Source organism: Acinonyx jubatus, chromosome D3 (assembly GCF_027475565.1).
Source record: "Acinonyx jubatus isolate Ajub_Pintada_27869175 chromosome D3, VMU_Ajub_asm_v1.0, whole genome shotgun sequence".
Taxonomy (NCBI): domain Eukaryota; kingdom Metazoa; phylum Chordata; class Mammalia; order Carnivora; family Felidae; genus Acinonyx; species Acinonyx jubatus.
In genome coordinates, this window is record NC_069392.1 from 51,216,589 (window position 1) to 51,244,013 (window position 27,425).

Consider the following 27,425-nt stretch of genomic DNA (forward strand, 5'->3'; position numbering starts at 1 on the left):
CACATTTGATTAACTTCTATTTAAACCTATGCTATTAACTTCTGCTATTAATAATAATTTTTTCATTGGTATAGCAAAAATACAACTTGATAACAATATCACAATAATGCAAAAAACACCCTGCTACTTTTTCCCTATTTGCATTAAATTCAACTACGGAAGAATAGCAAGACACTCTTAAGCCAGCACCAGTTTACTCCAGTATTAGAGCCATGGGAAAGTAATCATTCATTAAGAACAGAGCTATATATGTAATATGATAGGCAAAGTTTCAGTTTAAAAGAAATTGTTAGGATTTAGTGATGCTAAAGAAATTTAAATTACACTGTTCCTTTCTAAGTTTTTAAAAGGGCACATGCCAACTCTTTATATATTACACACATTTCCTCTGACTCTACCAGCCTTCTGCTAAATCACAGAAATGAGCATTAAACGTATTTATCATATTTCTTCTTTGGGTATTTGCTCAAATATATGAGCTGCCTCTTTGAAACATCCTCCTGGTGTCATAAATTCCAAAGAAATCACTGTCTTTTTTCAGAACATCTGCTAGATACTGTTTTTTCTTTTCTGGCATGAAGAAGGGTCTCAACCAAACATGGGTAAGAATCATTTTAGAAGATAAATAAAGGACTATTCATTTACAATTAAATTATAAGGAAAGTCAAGTCATCTGAAGTAAATGAGAGCTCTTTTTTTTTTTTTAAATGCAGGGGAGCTAAGAGCCTGAAAAATCATTATAGCTTATTTTACATTGGAGAATTGTGAGGTCAAGCCATTAACTTTGTGAATTTGTGGAGGTTTCCCAGAAGCTTACTCAAATCCACTCCTAGGCCAATGTTAAAGTTATTCAAGTTATTAGCATAATAACATAAATGACCATTTGCAAAATGAAGACTGGCATGAGTTTCTAAACACTGCTAGTAAAACCTCAGGGTCACATTGAAAAATGGTAAAATGACAAATTAAGAGTCTACACCAGGTAAGTCTACACCAGGTAAGAGATAAGTAGGTTTTTAATTCTCCTGTATAAAATGACTAGCCCTATTTCTCCGTGTAAACTTGTTTTTATAATAATTACTACAATTAAAAATTAGTAAATTTTACAAGTAATGAAAAATGGACTTAGGCTGAAAGGAAAATGAAAACACATATGTTTTTATTAAATGCTCTTGAAGCACTTACCAAGTAAGATTTAAATTGCTTTATGTTGCTTGCCAATTAACAAGGGAAAAAAATGAGATAGTGAATAATACATTTTAAACAATACTTTCCTTCACTTATGCCAAGCTAAATCATAGGCATATTTAAATCAAGGAACTGAAACAGATGAAAACGTTTAGTCATGATAACTCTTGGCATTCATAACAATTTTGAGTCTAAATTCATAGCTTTTATGTATGCTCCATCATGATTTTTCCTCCAGCCAAACATCTAATATGTAAGAAAAAGATATTACTTCATCAATGCCTAAGAAATGCCTAGAGAGAATAATGTATATTAAAATTCCTATATATGACTTGGTCAAACCACAGAATCCAAGAAGACTGTATTACCATAAAAAAGCAGAGCACTTATTCAAAACTTCAGATTAGAAATGCTGACAGACAATCATTTAAACCGCATGGATTATGCAGAGATATATTCAGACAGGCCTAAATTCTGACCTCAGTTCTACTAATCTCATATGGTGGTAGTCAGGCTTGAATTGGGTAATGTAAGTAAAGTACCTAGAGCCTATTGCTGCAAATAAGATTTTCTTGTATTTTATTCAAATAGTTGATAATGAATAGATACTTAGGGCATTCTTTGTAGAAAATACTGTTAGACCCTACAGGGGATACCATGAAAGTGTATGACATAATTTCTGCTTATATAAAGATGGACAGTTAAGAAACATTTGGTTAAATTAAATTTTGGGTCAATAAAATCTGTAGGATCTGAGAAGATGTAACGATCAAAAAATTAGGAAAATGGAATGCCTGGGTGGCTCAATAGGTTAAGCGTCCAACTTTGGCTCAGGTCATGATCTCACGGTGGTGGGTTCAAGCCCTGCATCAGGCTCTGTGCTGACAACTTGGAGTCTGAAGACTGTTTCAGATTCTGTGTCTCCCTCTCTCTGTCCCTCCTCCACTCGCTCTCTGTCTCTGTCTCTCTCTCTGTCTAAAATAAATAAATATTTTTTTAAAAAAAATTAGAGAATCATAACATCAGAAAATTTTCTCACTGGAAGAAATCTTAGAATTGTTATTTGAAACATCAACCAATATGGAATCCTTCTGAGATCATCTTTTATTTCCCAAGTTATAAAGATCCCTAGCTTTTTTAAGTCAAAATCTCCTTTTTTGGTATTTCCCAACACTAGAGCCAGTTTCACCTTCTGCAAAGACTACAAAATTTAGATATTTCGGGGCACTTGAGTGGCTCAGTTGCTTGAGCCTCTGACTCTTGATTTTGGCTCAGGCCACGATCCCAGGGTCGTGGGACAGAGCCTCGCATCAGGCTATGCACTGAGTGTGGAGCCCGCTTGGGACTCTCTCTCTCTCTCTCTCTGCCCCTCCACCACTCCTACTCACCCTTTCCAAAATAAAAAATTAAATAAATTAGTTTAATTTTTTTAATTTAGATATTTCAATGTTCAGAGATTTTTCTGAAAGATAAAAGTTTAAGATAAATATATTAACAAAAATGATTAATAAAATTAAGGAAACAGTTTTATTCTTATCAACAGATGCCGTTCACCACTATTTTATATTGTTTTAAGAAATTTATTATCTATATGTTCATCCTCTAAGTCTGCTGCAGAGTTAATTCTTCACTAATTATTTGACTTGATGTCATCTTGAAAAGCTACATGCGACTAACACAGATTCATTAACTTCTTCATTTATTCAACAAATATATATGGAATACTTCTATGTGCTAAGCAGTGTTATAAGCACGAGGATGGAGCAGTGAATGTAACAGATGAAAATTGGCTGCCAACTTATCCCTCAGAGATCATGTTGACAAATGTGGGACAAATATTCACCTTCTATTTGCCTGACTCTTTCTTCCCAATATGCGAAGGAATAGAAACGTTCCATGCCCGAAGACCTCACAGAGCGCACGTAGAGATCCTCACTAATAGTGAATTCCTAAAGCCTAGGGGGGAATAAAGTAATTTGTATTCTAATTCCAAATTCATGAAGAGTCTTAGAGTGTCAAGGAAAATTGTACTCTTTGAAGATGATCTAAGTAAAGATACACAGTTCTGCCAAGTACGCTCAGATTACTATAAACTCTTTTCTCTTACCAATTCTTGAAAATGAGGATATCCTTTGCTTTGACACTTGTTTTATGTTACAGTGATATATCTTAAAGAATTGGTCTTGGCCAAGTAATAAAAATACTAAACCCTTTGTTTTTTTGTTTGTGTACAGCTCAGAAAGTATCTTGTCTGCTGTCATTAAAATTGCTGGGCTAATAGTAAAAACTGAAGAGTTTGACTTTCAAACAGATCTGTTTAAATAATTGAGAGTTCTGAATGCTTGGCCACTTTTATAAATCACACAAAATCCTTGAAACTTTGCAACTGATGTACATCAAAAGAGTGGAATCTGGAGCTTTTTGTCAAGTAAATCAAGCTGAGAATTTTGACATTTTTGCAATTTATTTTATTTTGCTAGTAATGTATTGAAAATAGCTCCTAAAAACACAATTTTGCTCCATATGCATCACAGAAGAGCTCAAAGAAATACCATATGAACTAGTTTCTGCACTAAGCTTGGATAAAATGGCATCTGGTAGTATTCAAAGGTAGCACCCTGCCTGTCTTCCTGTGCAAATTCTGTCTGATACTATTCCCCTAGTTTGGGAGAAGAAAGCTCTTTATTTATTTACACTGTTAACAAAATAGCACTGACCCTTTAGTTCTTTCCAGTTCTTTTCATAATAATTTGGTCATCAACCATACCACTAGACCATCCATTTCACATGCAAAAATACTATTTCCCCACAGTTGACAAAGCAGTACTATGCACGAGGATCCTAGAATTTATCTCCATAGACTACAGAGGAGGAGAAAGGATAATATTCACATTTCTTCATATTATTTTCATTCTATTCCCCAAAGACTTCCTGGTCTAGGTCTGTCTGTGCTTAATTACTCTTGTTATACTCTGTATATAGGCTTAATCTGTTCCTATGAGCATTACCAAACACTTGTGTTCTCCTTTTCCTCCAGGAATCTATGTAAATAAATGTTTTCCCACTGGATGTTGTAAATAGTTCCCTGGTTTCTCATTCATTAAAGTTTCTGTATAATCTTACAGGTGTTTTAGCCAAGCAAGTCATTTGAATCTATTTCCTCATCTCTAAAAATGGAACACAATTCTTAGGTTATAGGGCTGTTAGAAGGATCACATTAAATACTACATGTAAAGCACTTGGCACTGCATTGTGACAAGCTGGCAAAAAGTATTTCCTAGGCTTGTTCTGTTACTTAAGCTTCTCTTATTACCTACTGCCCACAAGCCACCACCATTGCCCATCCATCACCTATATGCTTGTGCGCTGTTCTGCCTTCAATAGATCAGTTTTTGATTCATTATTCTGCTGATCATTTATTGCTTATGAATTTATGGTTGCATCTGCTTCACTGTAATTAACATTTATATGAGATTTTTCTAAACAATAACATAAATACAGAGATTCACCATATAAATTTATTTCTCTTATCAGAAAGTACTTGTTCCTTTCTCTATGTTATTGTAACCTTTTTGTAATTATAAGTATTGTTCTTGTCAACATCTGCATTATATATGTGTGTGCATATATATATATATATATATACACACATATGTAGCATAGATACACAAATGTGTGTGTAGAGAGAAAGAGAAAGAGAAACAGAGACAGAGAAAGACACACAGATAAAAAGGGAGAGAGGGATATTAATTTTTGAAGATAGAAATAAAACTCTATTTACCATTATGTTAACAATGAGACCTAATGGGGTATATTACACATAGCATCATAATCTTAAAAATGTTTGCTGAATTAAATTTAATACGGACAGAACTCATAAATCACAAAATAATAGGATGCCACAAAAGTGTGACAAATCTCATGGCATTTATTCAATTGACAATTCCATTCTTGTCCCTTGAACTTCAGTGTGTCCATTATACCACTTAGACTGATGTCTTGTCTAACACCTGCTCTCTCTTGCTGCGTGGACCCAGTAGAGGACCTCTTTTTGCCATGAGTAGAAACCCCAAAGAGGCAGAAAGAGATTATTTGTTTCCTTCTGTTTCTTTCTGATAACCCACAGTGCCTAGGGCTCTGAACAAATTGGGCACTCAATAAAAGTTATTAATTGTCACTTTCAGTTAACTGAGATCTCTCATATTCCCAGCATCAGACACCTGCCTGAAGAGTTCTGCCTCCGAAAACTCACTGGACCAATACTGATGGGGATGTGGTGGGGGGTGTAGAGGGAGACACAGTCATACTTTGCCAGTGGCCAAGTACCGCTGGGCTTAGGTTCTGTCAAATTTCCTGGGAGGAAAACATTTTGGCTGTGTTAATAAAATCATATTAATTATGTTAATTCACTCAGAGATGCCTGTCCAAGTCAATTTTATTGCTATCACAGAAAATTGCTTATGAAGTCACATGACAAATACTTCCCTAAAATGAATTGAGAATATAAAGTCTCATTCTTTCTTGATCCCCATAATACACATTCATGTTGCCACGGTGTCAGACTCCATAACAACCCATTTGCAGCAATTCTGTCCATGCATAAGTTAGTGTTACATTTAACAACTCTCAATGCTTTGAAGTGCTCACTTCCTAACGATATTCATCATTTTTTGGCACCTCTAACTATCTTTTGGCATGAAATAGACAGAGTAGAGCTTTACCAATCATCAATAATGAACCAAGAGCAAAGTAAAAAGCTTTAGTACTATAGGGACAAAGGATAAATCTCTTGATGCACAGGAAAAAAAAAAAAAAAAAAAAAATATATATATATATATATATATATATATATATATATATATATCAACTGTGAACCACATAATGAAACCGCAACCTAATTTAGGCTTTAGCACTGTTTGAATTTTGGTTTGTTTCTGGAAAAAGAAGAGAAACATTATAATTAAAATAAATAATATGACATAAATGTTTATTAAAAATGCAGTAATGTATTTAAAATACAATTCAGTTTTATATTTTAGGCCAATTAGTGAACAGTTACAAAGGGAAAAAATAAGAAACGGCAAAAGATATATGCAGGGTTTTTTTTTAAAGCACAGACAAAAAAGGAAAGAGACTCAGAGGAATATTGATACAAACAAAATGTTTTCATACAAGTTTTATTTTGTAAGCTATAAGAAAATTCTTCCCCAAGCCTTTAGAATTTGTGTTCTTGAGATGACAGGGGAAAAAAAGAAAAGAAAAGAAAAGAAAATTCTAACATTTGTCACCTGACCCATTGGTATAAGAAACCACGAGCCATATTCAGGAATTGAATGTTGAAAAAAGCAAAGTGTTTTAGCATTTTAATAGGGCTAATTGGATTATTAAGTTATAATGGCAAACTAACACTTGATTAGAGCAGCAATAAGTTAATTATTAAGTTTATGATAATAGATCAATCAGGACAAGGACTAAAATGCAATTAGAGAAAGAGGATAAAATTGATTAGAAGTAGGTGAGTCAAGAGTTACTAAAAATAAAAAGCAAAGACAATCCATTTGGAAGAATAGGTAACAGTAAAAGCAAACTTTAACACTTAACGAGATCCTACAAGGTTCTGCAACAAAGAAAACATAAAACAGGATGCATAGTGAGGCAGAAATTATTCTTAAATATCTTTCAAAGAGTTTGTATCCTGGAAATAGGAAAGTAAGAATTACCCAAAAGAAGGCAAGTTTCAAGCAGGAAAGCTTGGATGAGTGTATTGTGTTTCACATCAAAGGGAACAGCCACTCTGGAAAGCAGTGTGGAGGTTCCTCAGAAAATTAAAAATGGACCTACCCTATGACTCAGCAATAGCACTGCTAGGAATTTACCCAAGGGATACAGGAGTACTGATGCGTAGGGGCACTTGTACCCCAATGTTTATAGCAGCACTCTCAACAATAGCCAAATTATGGAAAGAGCTGAAATGTCCATCAACTGATGAATGGATAAAGAAATTGTGGTTTATATACACAATGGTGTACTACATGGCAATGAGAAAGAACGAAATATGGCCCTTTGTAGCAACGTGGATGGAACTGGAGAGTGTGATGCTAAGTGAAATAAGCCATACAGAGAAAGACAGATACCATATGTTTTCACTCTTATGTGGATCCTGAGAAACTTAACAGAAACCCATGGGGGAGGGGAAGGAAAAAAAAAAAGAGGTTAGAGTGGGAGAGAGCCAAAGCATAAGAGACTGTTAAAAATTGAGAACAAACTGAGGGTTGATGGGGGGTGGGAGGGAGGGGAGGGTGGGTGATGGGTATTGAGGAGGGCACCTTTTGGAATGAGCACTGGGTGTTGTATGGAAACCAATTTGACAATAAATTTTATATATTGGAAAAAAAAAAAACAAAGGGCGGTTCCAGTGACATGGCAACAGAACAGGTGTCCCCTTCTCCATGACTCTAGCTGGCTAAGAGATGCTCCTCTGAGAAGACTCTTCAAAACTGACGCTATATTGGGGCACCTGGGTGGCTCAGTCCCTTAAGCATCTGACTTCAGATCAGGTCATGATCTCCTGGCTTGCAAGTTTGAGATTGACTCTGCTGTCAGCAAGGTGCCCACTTCAGACCTTCCTTCCCTTCTCTCTGTCTCTCCCCTTCCCCCGCTTGTGCTCTCTCTCTCTCTCTCAAAAATAAACATTTTTTTTAAATTGACACTATTTCGATACAATTTTAAATATAATATATGGCCATGAGGGGTACAACTGTGATGAAAAGTAATTAGAGGAGCAGTATGAGAACAAGATCATGAGAATCAGAGAGTGTAGGTAGGAGAGGCACATTTCAGGCAAGGCGCACATCCACCGAAGCTATCTGCCAGACTCCCCCCGCCCCCAACGTACTTTTAATTCTCTGCACGAAGGAGTTTGCATAGAGCGAAACCTAAAAATATTGAAGATATGTAGAAGTCGGTTTAGACTCAATTGACTTAAACAGTTTCTTCTCCTACTGTGTGAAAGCACTTTGTTATTTTGTAATTAGACATGTTTAATCATGTTGTCTAGGGAGAAAGTTTAACTTAAAAGTAGACTTTTAAACATCGGTACGATTGATAGGCAAATGATGTAAATTTAACACACAGTCCTCGGACTCGATTCTCAAAGTTAACAGTCCAACATATCTGATCCAATTCTTTTGAAATCTAACTATGGTCATCAACCATAATCAAACAAAAGCAAAGCTCAAAACAAACCAGTTATGAAGTTACTCTGTGTGTGTTTAAATAGATATCAGGATTGTATCCTAATGCATTTAACTATTTATACATTTCAGGCATTCTGCATCACAGTATTTTCATAAGTGTTTCTAACTAACACATTCTAATTAAATATTGGGGGAAAAATGCTCTGATCTAATTTTAGTATTTTAGTTGGAAACCGATCATCCGTATATATGAATTCAACCAGTACATCTCTGTTAGCTGGTTGAACATTCCAGAGGTGCTAATATCTTCTAAAAATATTAAGAAATAATAAGATTTTTGTGGGTTTTTTTTTTTCCCAAATATTCTCCAGAGTACTTTACTCTAATTCTTTGTATACTGTATGGTGATAATGATGGCCTTGTTATCACTGATACATATTTTGTAGGTTTATTTAAAAATTTTAATAACTTTTATAAGAAGTATGATTTGTGCTCAATTAAAATATCTGGAATATGATTGGAAAATTATATAATTAATTTAAATATACCCGTATCCTCCCATTTACCACAATGGCCTTACCATGACTCTCAGCTTGACTAAACTGTAGACAGGTTTCTTCCCAATTCTAGAACACTGACCTCCCTTTGCTTAGAGCATTTACTTTAGGAAGTTTGTAATTACAAGTTCTTTCTCTACCACTTTGAGATGTAAATAAATGTTTTCCCAGCTTCTTGCCAGTGTTACAACCCAGGGATATCTTTCTCAAGGATCTGAAAGCCATTCCTTTGAAATGTAATCATCAAGAAAGACAGCACCCTTCTCTCCCAGTCCCTGAGGGGTAAGTGACAACTGGCAATCCCATAAGTGACAATTAGCAACCACTGAAAGCATGATCATATACAGTACAATACAGCTACAGTACAATAGCTTACACCAGTGTCTAAAACTTCTTCAAGCTTTCTGTTTCAGTGGACTTGGGTTCCATCTCTCTCCCCGGTGGCCACGCTCCACTAAAGTGTTCTTTTCCTGGTCAATCTTTCTAACTACTTCTCTTTGACACATTATGCCCAGTGTCATGTCAGTGGGGGAAGGAACACATTCTCCGGAAAAAGCAATATTTTAACAGAATTTTTTTTGTTTCAATCTCTTTCATTTTTATTAAAAATTTAAGAAATGTACATGACAAAATTAGTTAAGTATAAAATAACATACAATCAAAAGATTACCCTTTCAATACTGACCAATGTGCTTCCCCACATTTCTGCCTCAAAGGCAATGAAATTATCAACCTCTGTGTATCTTATCAGAAATTTACTATTTACATGTTTTATATGCCTGTGTATCTATTTCTATAAAATATATGTATAAAATTTGTATAATGTGTGTATAATATTTTTCACCTTTCTTTTTCAAACAAAATCTTATCTGGGAGTTTATTCCATGTTAGTATAATATTTTCACTGTTACATAGTATTCCAATGGAAAACCTGTAATTTTTAGTTTTATTTTTTTATTTTTTTCAATATATGAAATTTATTGTCAAATGGGTTTCCATACAACACCCAGTGCTCATCCCAAAAGGTGCCCTCCTCAATACCCCTAACCCCCCCTCCCTTCCCTCCCTAACAGAATTTTTTAAAGTAATGCATTGATGTGGCATTTTGTAATGATTGTGATGAAAAATAGCAGAAGAAACAATGTAGAAGCAGGACTACGGGATGCATAAGGAAGGTGCTTTCTGTGCTCCTTCCCACACCTAGCACTGGCCCTAACCATGGCCATGGCCTGGCCTCACCCTAATATGCTAACATCCCTTGAGTTAGAATCTGGGCATACCTCTGTGAACATGAAGAATTACCTGGTACTCACAGGCAGAATCCAGATAGGAGGCATGTTTGGTCTGGACTGCATATGAATTTGAACGTCTCAGTCTACCATTGCCCACATATCTTACAGTTTCATTTGTTTACAGTACCTTTCCGAGTTTATTTGAAATATTAAATCCTATAATATATAGCACTTTTTAAAAATTGAGTCAGAACCTTTTAGTGAAACAGTATTTTTTTCCTAAAGTGGAAATGACTTTAATATTTACTAGCTTCAGGCTTACATACTTTTCTTTTCTTCAAAATGCAGAATTATTTCTCTACTTGTAAAAGTAAATTTATACTTTTGGTTTAAGGTAGTGGACTGAGCACATGCATTATTTACTAACCCTACCAAAATCTTATTAAATGAAACTGAGAAGTTACATAAAGGAATAAATCATAAGAATGCTGAAAACAATAGACGGAAGGAGACCAGTGGACTAGAGTTTGGGAAGTATTTTTAGAGAACACAGATCAGTTGTATTAGGAAATAAAGTGGAGATGAAAATCTGAAATTTGGAACATATACCGTAGATGGTTACAAAATATATAGCAAATATTCTTCCTGGTTGGGCCTTGGAAAATTTCTAAGCTTGTAGTCACCAAAAAACAGTGAGCAAGTATGAGATACAGGGAAGTTAGTATCTTAATCCCAAGGGAAAACAATGCTCCTTAGTTCCTGTTATCTCTCCTACATCCAAAAACAGCAGTCAACAGAAATCTCTCTCTCTTAAGATATCTCTGTATCCCCAAAGAAACTGAACTGCTTGCATAAGGTCTCTTTGAAAGATGGTTGTTTCATTCCAGAACCCCTCAAACCCACAAAAACAATACCTATAACACTGACTACCACATTTTATCTAAATAGTCTTTTTTAAGTGGATACCCATGCTATTTTGAATTCTTTCAGATTGAATATACTTCTTCAGAAAATATTACTGTGTACACTTGTGTATGTTCTTTGAGGTTAAATTTACAATATTTTGACAATTTGATAAAATCTTATTGGAATTGAAAGTAAGTTCTATATCTAGATTAATTTGGAAAGAAAACATTGATGTAATTACCAAGGAAGGATTTAAAATTGACTCACTCATGTATTGTTTGTAACAGTTCCAGCCTCTAAAGTTAAAGTTTGTTGAGGGGCGCCTGGGTGGCTCAGTTCGTTGAGCATCCAATTTTGGCTCAGGTCACGATCTCACGGTTTGTGAGTTTGAGCCCCACATTGGGCTCTGTGATGACAGCCCAGAGCCTGGAGCCTGCTTCAGATTCTGTGTCTCCTTCTCTCTCTGACAATCCCTGTCTCTCTCTCTCTCTCTCCCTCTCTCCCTGTCTCTCTCTCAAAAATAAATAAACATTAAAAAATTTTCAGTTCAAGTTTGTTGATGATGATGTGGAAAGGAAGGCCATCAGTTACATTATATATTATTACACTAATTGCCTGAGTGGGAAACGGAAAAAGGTCATGTAGGTAGGAAAAAATAACACCAGGTAGAGAACTCCAACTGCTGAATGCCTATTAAAAAATTAGAGGAGTGCCTGGGTGGCTCAATGGGTTAGTTACTTGATTTGGGGTCAGGTCATGACCTCATGGGTTTGTGAGACCAAGCCCCCAGTGCAATAAGCCTAGAGCTTGCTTGGGATTCTCTCTCTTCCTCTCTCTCTGTCCCTCCCCTGTGCGCACACTTTCTCTCTCTTTCTCAAAATAAATAAATAAACTTAAAAAAAAAAAAAAAGAATTGACTAAAGCAAAGGGTACAGAAGGAATATTCAAAAACATTTTTAAAAGGATATTTCCCTGAGAAAAGAGAACTTCCTCTGATAATTCTAAAAATTTAACATATGTACAGCAAAATATTATGTGAGAGATTTGTTTTTACACATTGTCATAACGTGTTAATGACAGCAGTAAGGTCCTGCCATCAGTCAGACAGCTGCCACGAAGACACAACAACCAAGTTACTTACAAAAAAATAGAGTAGTGTTAGACAAAAATGTTCATAAAAGTCAATGTTCTAAATAACATAAAACTGGAAGCTCAGATATGTATGCTGTCAGGAGAATGGCTAAATGAATCTTAGTATAGCAATAAAATAGAATATTAATAAGCTATAAAAATAAATGATTCACAACTAAAAAATGTGGCTGAAACTCAGAAACTTGATATTAAGTAATAGAAGGAATATTCATTTTTGTACAGCTCAAAAAATACCCAATAATACCCATGGGTATGGTATGGATTATGCATATACGCATTGGATAAAGCTATTTTTAGGTATCAAAGGAATAACAGACATAATAATAATTGTTAATACTGTAGGAATGATAGTGTTCAGAAGCTGGATGGCATAGGGAAGTATACATAGGTGGCTATGTCATTCATCATATTATATTTCGTGGGTCACATGGTGGATTTACTGATGCTACTTACATTATTGTTTATAATTTGCATACAAAGTAAATATATTCTTTTTATGTATCAAATATCATTAAAAAGATAATGAGAAGAGACTTTCACTTCAGGCAAGATGGACAAAGATTGGATTTACCCTCCTATCTAAACTACTGAAAAGTCAATTAAAATACAAAATCGATGCTTTTCATGATATTGGACATCAAGCAACAATAAAATGTAAGTTCTAAGATATAGAAAGCAAATAAGGTTATTCTTACAATTGTTTCGGCTTTAAAGCACTAGCAGAGTTTTCAGGTAGTGGTGTAGGAGGCAGAATGCAGGCAAAGCCAATGAGACTAAAATGATTAGAGTTTTCAGGGCAGAATACTAGAGAAGTGAAAACTGCACAGAGCAAGATTCTAGACATATGCAGAGGGTTCACCTCAGGATTCAGCAGAGTAATACTTAGTGTATGCATGTAAAGACATTAACTACAGCCAGGAAAAGAACCACCTGAAGGAATTAGAGAGAATGGTATTCAGAAATTACACAAGGCTAGAAGCCCTGTTGTGTCAGCAAAAGCCAAATTGGAAATCTTTCTAAATTATACAGAATTGGGCATAATATTCAGAAGGGTCTTGCTTCAGTAAAGGAGAAAACTTAGCACCATACCAATTACTCCTCTGGTTATGCAAAACAAATCTTAAAAACAAGACCTGAATATAAAAAGTTTCTGAGTCACATAGTTGTTTCCCAGAACAAAGTTCATAAATATTTATAGACAAACAATACTACCATGCCCCCAACAAGGCAAAATGTACAATATCTGGCATCCAGTAAAAAATTATCAAACATGTAAAGAGGCTTCAAAGAGGTACTCATAATGAATTGAAAGGTTAACCAAAACCAACACAAAACAAACACAGATGTTAAAATTAACATACAAACGTGTCCACTCTCATCCCCTTTCAGCATTCTACTAGAAGCCCCTGCTAATTCAATAAGGCAAGAAAATGAAATACAAAGGCATACAGATTGGGAAGGATAAAGTAAAACTCTTTTTTTCACAGATGACATTATCATCTATGTAGAAAACCCAAAGAAATTAACAAAGATACTCTTAGAACTAAAAGCGATTCCAACAAGGTTTCAGAACACAAGGAGAATATACAAAGTCAAATGCTTTTCTATATACTAACAATGAATAAGTGGAATTTGAAATTAAAAACACAATACTCTTTATATTAGTATCTCATGAAATGAAAACTTAGGTATAACTAACAAAATATGTGTAAGATCTAAATGAGGAAAACTACAAAACTCTTATGAAAAAATAGATATTCCAATTTTCATCAATTGGAAGACAGAATATTGTCAAGATATCAGTTCTTCCCAACTTCATCTATAAGTTCCGTATAATATCAATCAAAATCCCAGCAAGTTATTTTATGGATTTTGACAAATTGAACCTAAAGTTTATATAGTAAGGCAAAGAACCTAGAATAACCGATACAATATTGCATAAGAACAAAGTTGGACCGCTGATGCTGACTGACCTCAAGACTTATTATAAACCCACAACAATTCAGACAATGTTGTACTGGTAAAAGAATAGACAGGTAGATCAATAGAACAAAATATAGAGCCCAGAAATAGACCCCCTATAAGTATAAACTACATGACTTTTGACAAAGGAGCAAAGGCATTACAATGAAGCAAAGATAGTCTCTTCAACAAATGGTTCTGGAACTACTGGACATTGGAACTGGACATCTGGGACAACTGGAAAAAAAATGTTCAACATGATTAGCCTTTAGGGAAGTGCAAATTGAAATCATGATATCACTACTTATCATCAAAAAACTAAAATGAAAAATTGTGACAACACAAAAAGCTTGTAAGGATGCAGAGGAACTGAATCACTCATACATTGCTGGTGGGGAGGTAAAAGGGTACCTCTCTCGGCAATTTCTTATAAAACTAAACCCGCAATTACCCTAAGACCCAGCAACTGCATTTTTGGCCATTCCATCATATGTTCATACAAAAAGCTATACAGGTATGTTCATAGAAGCTTATTCATAATAGCTTAAAACTAGAAACTAGATATCCTACAACAGGTGAATGGTTAAACTGTGGTGCATCCATGACATGGAAAACTATTCAACAATAAAAAGGAACAAATTACTGATACATACGACATCCTTGAGGCATCTCCAGAGAGTTGTGCGAAGCGGGAAAAAGCCAACTCCAAAGGTTACAGACTATATTATTCCATTTGTGTAACCCTCTTGAAATGGCAAAATGATAGAAATGGAGAACACATGAGTCGTTCCCAGGGTTTAAGGAGAGTGTGGGTGCAGAAGGGAGGTATATATTGCTGTAAAGGGCAACATGAGGGACGCTTGCAACAATATAAATATTCTCTACCTTGACTGTATCAATGTCAATATCCTTGTGATGTTATACTATAGTTTTATAAGATATTGCCATTGAGGGAAACTGGGTAAATGATTTAAGGAATCTCTATTTTCACAACTGCTTGCAAATCTGTAACAATCTCAAAATATAAAGTTTATTTTTTACAAAGGGGGACAGTTTAGGATCTGCATATTTCATATTAAGCCATTTGTCAAGTGTGAAACAACAAGAACAGAGCTGTAAAAATATACTATTTTTTAAATACTTAAAGATATATTATTATCAAAGAAAAAAATGAGGAAAAATTAACCTCTCACGGATAGGATATTCAGTATATATTTTTTAAATGATGAGCTCTGAGACCAGCGCAACAAAAACTTAAGTCTAAAAAAATGCTGTATATCTGGCATACACAAAATTGATATGCATATATAATAAGTTATTTTTTGCAAGAAAGGAATATAAATGAAAATACCATTTTAATAAAAGTAACCTATATGTAAATATCAAATGTTCTTTTAAAACCGAGATTTTAAGGAAGGGGCACTTTAATGGCTTCTGTTCCACATTGAGTCTAAGAATAAGAGAAATTCGTGTTCTCCAAGTCGGGATGCTATGATAGCTTTTGAATCTAGGACATGTTTCTTTTTATCACTTTCTCACAATTTCTCTATTATTCACTCTAGCTTTTCTCAAAACGAAAGCAAGATCAGATAAAAATCAAAATTGCCTATTAAATTTTATATAAACTCACGAGTATCTGTGTTTATTTCATGATTAAATACCCAAATTTACAATGATTGTTTGCAGTACTTAGTTTCACTTCTTCACCCAGTTATGAATCACAAGTTCATCCAGGTGGTTAAGCTCCACAAAGCTTCACCATCAAGAAACAGTCTTTATTGATGGTTGGTCACTATGTGCGATTGTTTGGTTCTATTGTGTGCTTATGGTTTTGCATTCGGTGCTGTAAAAGTGAGGGATAGCCTGGGTGGCATGGTGCCATGATAAACACTTAAGAACAGAACTAGTCAGGGCGCCTGGGTGGCTCAGTCCATTAAGCATCCGATTTAGGCTCAGATCAGGATCTCACGCTTGGGGAGTTCCAGCTCTGCATGGGGCTCTCGAGCTCTCAGCACTGAGCCCCTTTCATATCCTGTCTCCTTCTCTCTCTGCTCCTCCCCCAGACGTGCTCTCACTCTCTCTGTCAAAAATAAACAACAACAACAACAAAAACAGAATTAGTAACATCTCAGTCCTTTTTAGTGTTTATCTAAAGTGATTAAATCTATTCTGGGCCGCCTGGGGGGTTCAATCGGTTCAGCCACCGGCTCTTGGTTTTGGCTCAGGTCATGATCTCAGGGTTCCAGGGTTTGAGCCCCACGTCGGGCTCCACGCTGACAGCACACAGCCTGGTTGGGATTCTAGCTCTCCCTCTCTCTCTGCCCTTCCCCCTGCTCGCCCTCTCTGTCTCTTTCTCTCAAAATAAATAAATAAGCTTAAAACAAAGATAATTTAAAAAATAATAAAATAAAGTGACTAAACCTATTCTGTAATCCTTTATATAAAATTATTATGTAACTTTAGCACTCACTATATTACACATTCCTTTTAGGAAATTGTAGGTTTTAAAAACCTATTTAAGATTTTTAGTACATAATCAAAAAAAATCTAATATAAATACTACAATAAAAATGCTTAGATCTTAGACCCTACACATTGAATACCACATCCATAGCAGAGCTATGAAATTATCTATTCAGAGAGAGAGAGAGAGAGAGAGAGAGAGGTGAAACTCTGAGAACTCAATCCAAATACATTGTATTTGGACACTAGGGCAAACATTAAAATGGTGCTCAGAAAGAAAGCCTAAAACCTACCAGTGTTATCCATCTAATTGTCTCAACTATTTATCGGGTTTTATTTGAGATCCCTTAGTTTATATGTAATCTCTCTTTCAATTCTTAACATTCACAGTCAGAATAATCTTTTCTTACAGCAAAGTTTCCATTATTAATTCTTAGACCCAAAAGTAAGCCTATGAGTTGACCTAAACAAAATCTTGATCTTATCCACTTTCTACTGTCCATTTTCTATACGACCTTTATTTTAAGAGCTGCTCTTAGAGATGTTATACTATATCCCACAGTGTTTCCTTAGCAACTTCTACAGTGCCCCTAAGCTACAGACCTTAATTCCACCACATGCTGGAAGTATTTTTTTTAAAGTGTAACATGTCTAAAGCTTAAGCTTTAGTATATACAAAATTCAGTGCGTTTTTAGGTTTTCCTATGGGCACACATAATAGCATCTGTTAGTAGCTGTAGATAGAAGTAAGACAAGCTCCAAAAAAGACAATGAATAGCATGATTTCGTAAGAATAACTAAATTATGGTTCTTCTGAATTTAACATCTAAATCCTCTTATAAAGATCCACTATGTTGGATCCACATTTAAATCTTGTTTCTGTGCTTGGTCCAAATGAAGAATTACTGTCATCAGAATAGCTTGAAATGCATCTCCCATAGATAGCCCAAGGATATTGCTTTCTGAGCCCCTTAATCCTGAACCACATGAATGTATTTGTATTTAAACTGAGTCCAAATGCTTTTAAGCTTTAATGTGTACAATTATATAACAATGATTTTGCACAATCTTTTAAAATTCAATTCGTATTTGTTGCATTTCAATAGGAAAACAGAAAAATGGAAGAAAATTTCCACTATATTATTAATTTAGCATTCTATATTTATTAAAGTTATCACCCATTCTCTCCATAAAAACAAAGGAACAGATGTTTTATCACATTAGGCACTCAATAGGAGTAACCAAGATAGCAATAATGTGTATATACTGACTGCATCTACTTCTCATAATAAGCTTATTTATTCTGTGTACACAAAGTCACTCTCAGTTCTGCATGGGAGGTGCACAGTGATGACACGAAAAGAGCATGGACTGAATGGGCTGAAAAATGTGGGTTCAAATCCCAATGTGAGGCTTTACCAACCTTTCCTTTTGGAAAAATTCATTCTGTCCTCACCTACTGCCTGGGCTGTATAACTGAGTAACATACATCTACTTCAAAAGTCTATGAAGAGATTGTTTTGTTTTGTTTTGTTTTGTTTTGTTTAATTCAAGTTTGTTAACAGGGGCACCTGGGTGGCTCAGTCAGGTAAGCATGGACTCTCGATTTCTGCTCAGCTCATGATCTCATGTTTTGTGAGATGGAGCCCCGCACCAGGCTCTGTGCTGACAGTGTGGAGCCTGCTTGGGATTTTCTCTCTCCCTTTCTCTGCCCCTCCCCCCACCTCTCTCTCTCAAAATAAATAAACATTTAAAAACAAATTCAAGTTTGTTAACATACAGTATAGAATTCGTTTCAGAGATAGAATCCAGTGATTCATCACTCACATATAACATGTGCTCACCCCAACAAGTGCCCTCCTTAATGCCCATCACTCATTTAGCTCATCCCCTGATGCGACGCCCCTCAAGCAACCCTCAGTTTGTTCTCTGTATTTAAGATTCGCTTACGATTCACCTCCCTCTCTGTTTTTATCTTATTTTTCTTCCCTTCCCCTATGTTTACCTGTTTTGTATCTTAAATTCCACATATGAGTGAAATCATATTTGTCTTTCTCTGACTGAGTTATTGCACTTAGCATAATACACTCTGGTTCCATCCGCGTTGTTGCAAATGGTGAGATTTCATTCTTTTTGATTGTTGAGTAGTATTCCATTGTATGTATATACCACATCTGCTTTATCCATTCATCAGTTGATGGACATTTGGACTCTTTCCATAATTTGGCTATTGTTGAATGCACTGCTATAAACATTGGGTGTAATGTGCCCCTTTGAATCAGCATTTTTGTATACTTTGAATAAATACCTGGTTCTGTAATTGTTGGGTTACAGGGTAGTTCTATTTTTAATTTTTTGAGGACCCTCCATTCCCACCAACAGTGCAAAAGGGTTCCCCTTTCTCTGCATCTTCGCCAACATCTGTTGTTTCCTCAGTTGTAAATTTTAGCCATTGTGACAGGTGTGAGGCTGTATCTCACTGTGGTTTTGATTTGTATTTCTCTAGTGATGAGTGGGTCTGCTAGCCGTCCGGATGTCTTCTTTGGAAAAGCGTCTATTCATGTCTTCTGCCCATTTCTTCACTGGAGTATTTGGATGTTTTGGTTTTGGTTTTTGTTTTTCTTTTTAATTGAAGTTTTTTGGGGTGTTTGTTTGTTTGTTTGTTTTTAACAAGCAAGCATTGTCTAGGATAATTCATCAAGAAAAATGGATTAGTCCAACCTGATGAAGCCTATATCCTTTGCATAGTGATTGGAAATAGTGACAGGAATCATAGAGGCCATACTTCCAGATCGGACCATGCTGTATAAGCTTACATGGAAAAAGTGGGAACCTGGTCACATCTTCATGGGTGGCTCCAGTAGAGCTGATGGTGACCCATCTTGATTTCAGAGGCACAAAAGGATAAGACTGCTTTGAGAATTAAATGAGACAATATAATATTTATCATTAGAGCTATCTATAATACTTATTAGGCATTTGGAATAAATTTGAGTTATCTTTTATTTTGTCCCTTTAATTTTCAAATAGCACCTTCTGAAAAATAATATTGTAAATGTGAATATTTTCTAAGTGGTACCATGCACATTTACATAGATAGAAATATAGATACTATGCAGATAATCAGATAGCTAATAAGCAGATGCTTACTCAGTGCCAAGCCTGATGCAGAAAGCTCTACATTAATCCTGAAAACAGCTTTATGAGATGGGTACTATTCCTCCACTTTGCAAATGAGTAAACCAATATTTTTTTGGTAGAACAAATCAAATAGCTAGGAAAAGTGGAACCGGGAGTAAATTGTCCAACATCTACTTCCCAACAAATGTCAGGAGTAAACCACAATAGTTACTCCAAATACATGTTTAAAATATAAGTTTAATAAGGATTAGACACATTTCGCTCTGTAACATATAATTTTTTCTTTATTTCAAAATCTGCTAGTTTATCATATAGCTATCTCAAGGCTCAGGTGATAATTTTAATAAAAACTGCAAAAGCCAACTCAAATGTCATTTGTTCTTCTCACAGCTTTTTAATTAGAATTGTCAGACTTTTGTCAGGAACTCTGGTGATACGATCATAAACTACAAATTTGGAAAAAAAGTTTTTGCTTCCAAAGAACCTCCTAGAATTATCAAATTCCTAATGCAAATCCCACACCCAAATATTAACACTGTCTTTTTAAAAAGCCCTGCACTGGATTCTCGAAAAGATGAGATATCTGTTGGGAAAGACAGCCTGTCTTAGAAGTCAACCCCAAACTATCTAACTCTGTAGGAGATAAATAGAGATTTGCCTGGAGTGGGAAGCAAAATATTGCCATGAATCACCTCCCTCACAGCAGTTCTGAAGCTTTTAATTTTCAGCATTGCTGGTCTCCAGGTATGTGCAGTTGATTAACAGTCAACAGAAATTGAACCAACTCCATGCGGAGTCTGCAGTGTTAGCACGTAACACTATTTTAAATGACTTCTTCCTTCCCTCTCTTCACTCTTCCTCTCTTTTTAAGTCTATCCTTATTTTTCTTGTTTTATTTTCTTTTAAAAACGTTCACATTATTTATTGGTTATATGGGTATCACCAATGTATCCTGAGAAATTAATATGTATCTGTGTTTTTTAATTACTCTTTCTCTTCCTCTGCTACCGTCACAGTCCTCTCTCCCAAATCTTGTAAGTAAACAGATCAAATCGTCTCTGGGAAATGATCCAGCAATGAGATACATCCAGACCTCTGCCGAGAATATTCTCGATCTTCCCATTCTCTCTTTTGTTTCTTGTTCATTTTTTATGCATCACTCCAGCTTCTCTTATGTCAGTTATCCTGTCCTTTATCTCCTTAGGGTGTTTTGCTTTCAGAGCATTTAAAATACGGAATGCTCAGATTTTCCAGGATCGGCGCTCAGAGTCTCCCAAGAAATTTTTTATCTTCATGCAAACGTACGGATTGGGGGAAATGTGTCACATACATTTATAGACAACCGTGTAAATATATTTAATTTATTCGTCAGCAACCAAAAATCATAGCAGGAAAGATTACCATTTGGAGTGTCACTCTCACCTCCACCAGAAACTTAGATAAAAGTCTGCTGGGCCATCTGATATCTCCCATGGTATTAAATTTGCACGGTGTGAAGGAGGTTATTCAGAAGACAGTGTCAACATCAAATTAAGAAATAGCCTCTAGAAGTAAGAGCCCGGAGCGTCATATAATAAATATTCCTCAATTTCAATTATAAACTCTAGGGAAAATGTGAATAAAGCAGGTATCTGTTCCTTGACTTCTGAATCTCATACTAAATGCAGAGATCAAACTCCATGCTTAGCCTCAGCCTCCCATTGTTAACCCAGGGCCTTGCTTCCGTGCCTGCTGTCACTGTGAGGTCTCCTTCCTAGTAGGTAAAGGTAGTTGAATTGATGACTTCTGGAGCACTGTCACCAACTCACTGTCTTCAGACATTTAGTCAACCTTTGTGTCTTTACCCCCCTTTCAGCTTTTGGGACTGTATTCCTTAGAAACCAGTGCTGGCCCCATATCTCCTATGCAGGAGCATCTGTGTTAAGCAACTGGCCCATTCGCCTCCTTCAGTAAAGTCCACCTCTTAACACCAAATTGCCAGAACCCAAGGAGAGAATAGGAAGTTATCCAGAAGAGGTCCTGTCTGTATGTGTCCCCTTTGTTTTGCTGCTTGCCCCATTGCCCCGGGCCTCCCCAAGCCACTGGCACTTAGTCCTCCTCCCATAACATGGCCTCACTTAGGCCTGAGGTAAGTACTATGTGACAGAATCATGAGTCCTTTTAACCCCCTTTGGTATAACGAGAATTGATGCTTAAATGTTGTGTAGCTCTAAGAAAAATTCCCTTCTTCCCAGAGCTCAAATAATTTTACATTTGTGATCCAACAGACAAATTCTCAGCTAATTGCATGTAAAAACCAGGTATAGGGGAGCAAAATACTAAATTGTGTATGCATTGGCAATAAATGTTTTTAAAACCCTGTATTATTCATCACTAAGATTGTTGTTAAATGTCAATGATATGCTTTTACATGCCTAAACATGCTTTCTAATATTAATTTCCCAAGGAGGTAATTTGGAGTTAATTGCATGGCAAATGAATTTTGGTGTTGCATACTTAAGAAACCTCAAGCCATTTTCTTCCTGGGATCAATAGATATTTGACATATAATAGCTGCATTTTGTAATCTAATTAAAGGATTATTTGACACACTTATAGCTTTGGCACATTGAGTCAAGACTTTCTGACAGAGAGCCCTGATGTTGAATATTTATTTTGTCAGGAAAGCCTCACATATTGCACTGAGAACCTGTTTTGTAATGAGATACCTCATGTATAACATTAGCAATCATTTGTATCAGGAAGAGTATTCAATAATTTCTATATTGCTTAATACCACCCATATGATAGAGACTTTATATCATATGGAAAACCAGGAGAATCAGTAATTCCAATTAAATCTCAAGATTGAAAAACCTTCTGGCAAAAAAGAATTATCAAAATAATTGGCTTATGATTGCAGTTTAAGTCACTTCCAACTCTTCAAGCTAGTATTTGATTTTGCATAACCAGATTTTATGCCCTAACCCATTTGATGCAATTTACCTTTTCCACTTGAAATAATAATTATAGTGTTTCCACGCCAAATGTAATGATAGTGTCTTTTATTTATGTTTTCTTATAGAATACAAATTTTCATAGTATACTTACCACTTGTGATGTAGATTATATTGATCTAGCTTTACCAATAGTGAAGTTAAGGTCCAGATACCTTATCTTAGGTCACATGGCTAATAAGTGTTAGACATGGGACAGGAATAAGATCTCTGGTTTTCTCTCAACATCACATACCTTTCTAGCAAAGCATAACAGTTTATGGAGATGGGAGCCCAGTGGAAAAGATGTTCATCTAGCCACGTGTTCCATTCCTTATGCTTTCTTTTCAGATTATTGTAGAGGGTTTTGACCTAAATCTGAAGACCATTCAAAGAGATCACAGATAAATGAACATGATGTTACAAACACCAAATTTCTTGGCTTTGGGAACATTGTCTTTTACTTGCCATCCATGTAACCCAATCAATCATCAAATGCCCTCATTTAGAATTATTAATGAAGGCAGTGAAAACAGTCATATTTACCATCCATTCATCCATGGATGTACTGGGTACTCAACCAATAATATTTGTTGGATGAATACATGGATGAATGGATGGTAATATTCATCCAACAAATATTATTGGTTGAGTACCCAGTACTTTTCCAAGATATTGAGGTGCCTCAATGACAAAAGCAGAACACTGTCATCATTCAACTTGAATCTCTCAAGTGGCTACCATGATTTTGATGAGAAAATTAAAACTCAGAGTTGTTACTCACCAAAGACCTTGTACAACTTCTAAGAGTCAGAGACAGAATTTAAATCCAATTAAGCCCCACCTACAACAATGCTCTCCTTTTTCTTCCTCCACATCTCTCACATCTGTGACTCCATCTTCATTCCACTGACACCAACCAAATTTGGTGCTCACCACCTCCCAACTAATTGCTGCATCAGTTGCCTATCTGACTAGTTAGCCTCTAGCTTCTTTCTATTCAAATTTTCTATTTGATTTTGTAGGTCATAGTCAGATAACTCTTCTTAAAACACTAGTTCCTTCATTCCAGTAGTCCATTCAAAAAACTTCAGCCCTCACCATTCTCTTTTCCAGCAGGTGAAGTCCAAACTGCTTAGTCAAGCATTCCAGCTTCTATGCATTTAGTTACAACACACTATCACAATTTATTTCTCTGACTACCCTTCACAAGCCATGCCTCTACCCCTCCCCTTGTAAGGTCCCTGCCATTCAACCACATCATACCTCTCCTACTTCTAGTCTACATGAGATTGTTTCTCCTACCTGAAATGTCCTTCTCCTCCATTTCAGATATCCATGTCTTACTTCAAAGTTGAGCTGAAGTCCCAGTTCATTTGCTTTTCTCCTTCCATCCTTTCTAGCACATAGTAGGCTCCCTTTTCTAACATTATAATGCACTTTATCAATCCATTTGATTGTAGTCTGGCAACATAATTACTCACCTGCTTCTTGTGTTCCGAACTAGATTGTAACACCTAAAAATCAGAAATCATGTCTTAACGTTGCTTTACAACTTCTCAGGACTGTGTATATACATAATAAATACTATTAATGTAATTTATTCATATGGTAACTGTACTTAATATTATTTTAACTAATATATTTCTTATTAAACTCAGGAATTATAGAGCAACTATAATTTGGACAAGAGATTTTCTGTTTGCACCCACAATGATACCTTGCCAGTGATATATTTGTTTAAGGAAAAAAAATCATACACATTGCCATTTTACCTATATCTTTAACTGTCTTTTATTCCATTAACTTGCCAAATATTTCCATTAAGTTACCACATGTTAATGTTTTCATTTGCAGCATTTTATATTTTCTCCTCCTTTCTACATTTATGTAATTACCACTCTAATATAATTTCTTGTCATTTATTTCTGAATTATATTTATAACTCTCTGTGAAACAGTGGTCTAACAAAAGAAAGAAATAAATAAAATCAAAAGAAAAACTCTCCAAAGTTCAAACAATTAAGAGAGATGAAGGCATAGTACTTCATAGGCTTATAGTCTATCTATTAAAAGCAGGCAAACAAGCAGATAATTACAATACAGGTATGATAAAGTATATGTAGAAAAGCATCAAAACAAAACTGGAAGGTGGGAAAAGAAAGGTTGACAGAAAGATAGAAAATGGAGAAAAGGGCAAGAGATGTCTTTCTGGAGAAAGGTTGAGTCTGGAAATATTACTGAACTAATCTTAAGATAGGAAGATTTGGGGTGCCTGGGTTGCTCAATAGGTTAAGCATTCGACTCAAGTCATGATCTCGTGGTTTGTGGATTTGAGCCCATGTCGGGCTCTATACTGACAGTGCGGAGCCTGTTTGAGATTCTCTGTCTGTCTCCCAATCTCTATTTCTTCAAAAAATAAATAATAAATAAACATTATAGAAAAAAGAAGATAGGAAGAATTAAGAGAGGTATTCTGGGCAGAAATAATAATTCAAATACTTTCCCGGTGTATTTATATACTTCTTTTCATAGCATACTCAAGATTACACAGCTCATTGCTAACCCATTCAGGGTCCTGACAGGACACAGCATGCTCCAAGAAGGTAACTGACTGTTAAAAAGTTATGGACAGGGTAGAGGGAAATCAATAAGGAATAATGAGTGCTAGGACTAGCAACACTCAGAGCTGCTACAATCCTTGGGTGTGCAAGAACAATGGGAGAGAATAATTACCTGAACCTCAAGAAAGCCAGTTCTGAAAGACTCTGAAAGGAGTCATGACAGATGGTGCCAACCAAGCAGAGAAGGAGCCAAGGTAATAAAAATCTTGGGCTTAATTTCTTCCCAACCTCTGATCTCCTAATATTGTCTCTCATGGTTGTAGCCAAGTGGAAGCCAGTGAGCAAGTGCCGCTGCTGTCCATAGGTATGCTCCCTGGAGCATACAACAGAGAGGAAGAATGGAAAGTATATCTGGAGGGCAACCAGAAAACATCCAGCATAATTCTTTAATTTCCCACAGCACAGAGAAAAGTCAGGCTATATCATTCAAAACATTCTACAAAGCACTTGAGGATAGCAGCAAGGAAAAATATCCTTAGAATCTCCTGCAACTTGCTCCTAGCAACACGGCTTCCAGGGTTGAAAATGTTGGCTCCTCGGAGATTGCCTGCACACCTGCCTCCCTACCTCAGGCAGATTATCTTCTTTCCTTGCTCCCAACTTGTTTTCCTGGGACAGAGGTACACCGTCTTTTCCCAGCATCCAGGATGGTTCCAAGCACATCCAGACTCTCTAGAGTCCAGACTTAGGAAAGGAAAAGCAATGGCCCCAGGGCTTGTTTACTCTCATAGGACTTGTTTCATTCCATCATGATTGAAATTGGAATGTACACTTCCTTTAGCAGATTCCTCCCCATCTACCCAAGACTTTAATCTATGGCCCTTGCAAAAAAAAACCATGCAATTGAAATAGGACAATATTAGTACAAGGGGTACAGTAACAGAGGGTTAATTTGACCATATTTCTTCTGAATTATCAAAAGGAAGGACAGCTCTGTCATCTTTTACATTTCTTAATATTTGTGTTATCCAACTTTAATAATTATTCACGTCATCATCAACACTATAATCCTGCTAGAGCCTCACAAAGCCAGAGAGTTGGGGGTTTCTCCCTCAAAATAAGATAAAGAACATAACTCATATCCTTCCTGCAGTTTGTAAGTCTCACTTACAGGCAATTCCAAGTTGCATCTCAAACAAAAAATATATGTATCTCCAAAAAACAAGCAACAATTTGCAATCACACTATAATTAAAATCTATTTTGAAAAAGATACTTTTCTCAAGAGGAAACATAATATAGAGATGAAATTCTGCTTACAACACAAAAATATTATACATTGTTTCCTAAGGTAATTTAACCACTTGGAGTCACAACTTCTCACATACCTCAATTTCTGCTTGGGGTGGAGACCCCAAGACCCCAAGACCACCCTCAGGTTTGATGACATGCTAGGAGTCACAGAACTCAGAAAAGCTATTCTACTCAAGATTACAATTTATTACACAAAAAGATGCAGGTTAAAATCAGCAAAATTATAAGGTGCATAGGGTGAAGTCCAGGAGAAGCCAGATCCAAACTTCCTGTTGTCCTCTTCTTGGAGTCACATGGACAAAACTTAATTCTCCCAGTACCATGTATGACAAAGCATTCAAAGTCTTGCCAATCAGGGAAGCTCATTAAGCCTCCATGTCCAAGGTTTTCACGGGGCTCTGTCACATGGAGCCCCTGCATTCAGCTATTCAGTCTCCAGCGCCCCCAGAGGCCAAACTGATATTGCACAACCTATGACCAGAAACAAAGAAAACCAGGCATTCACTGTAAATCACATTATTAGCTTCAACTATCTGGTGTAGCCCAAGGTGCCAAGTATGCAAAGACACTCTTATTGGACTGAATGCTCCTGAAGACTCTGAGGTTTTATCTCCCAGGAGCTAGTTTACATCAGTCTTTTTTCTTTTTTTAAGATTTTATTTTTAAGTACTCTCTGCACCCAACGTGGGGCTGGGACTCGCAACTCTGAGACCAAGAGGTGCATGATCTACTGACGGCGCCAGCCAGGTGCCCCAAGATCCAGTCTTGAAGACGTTT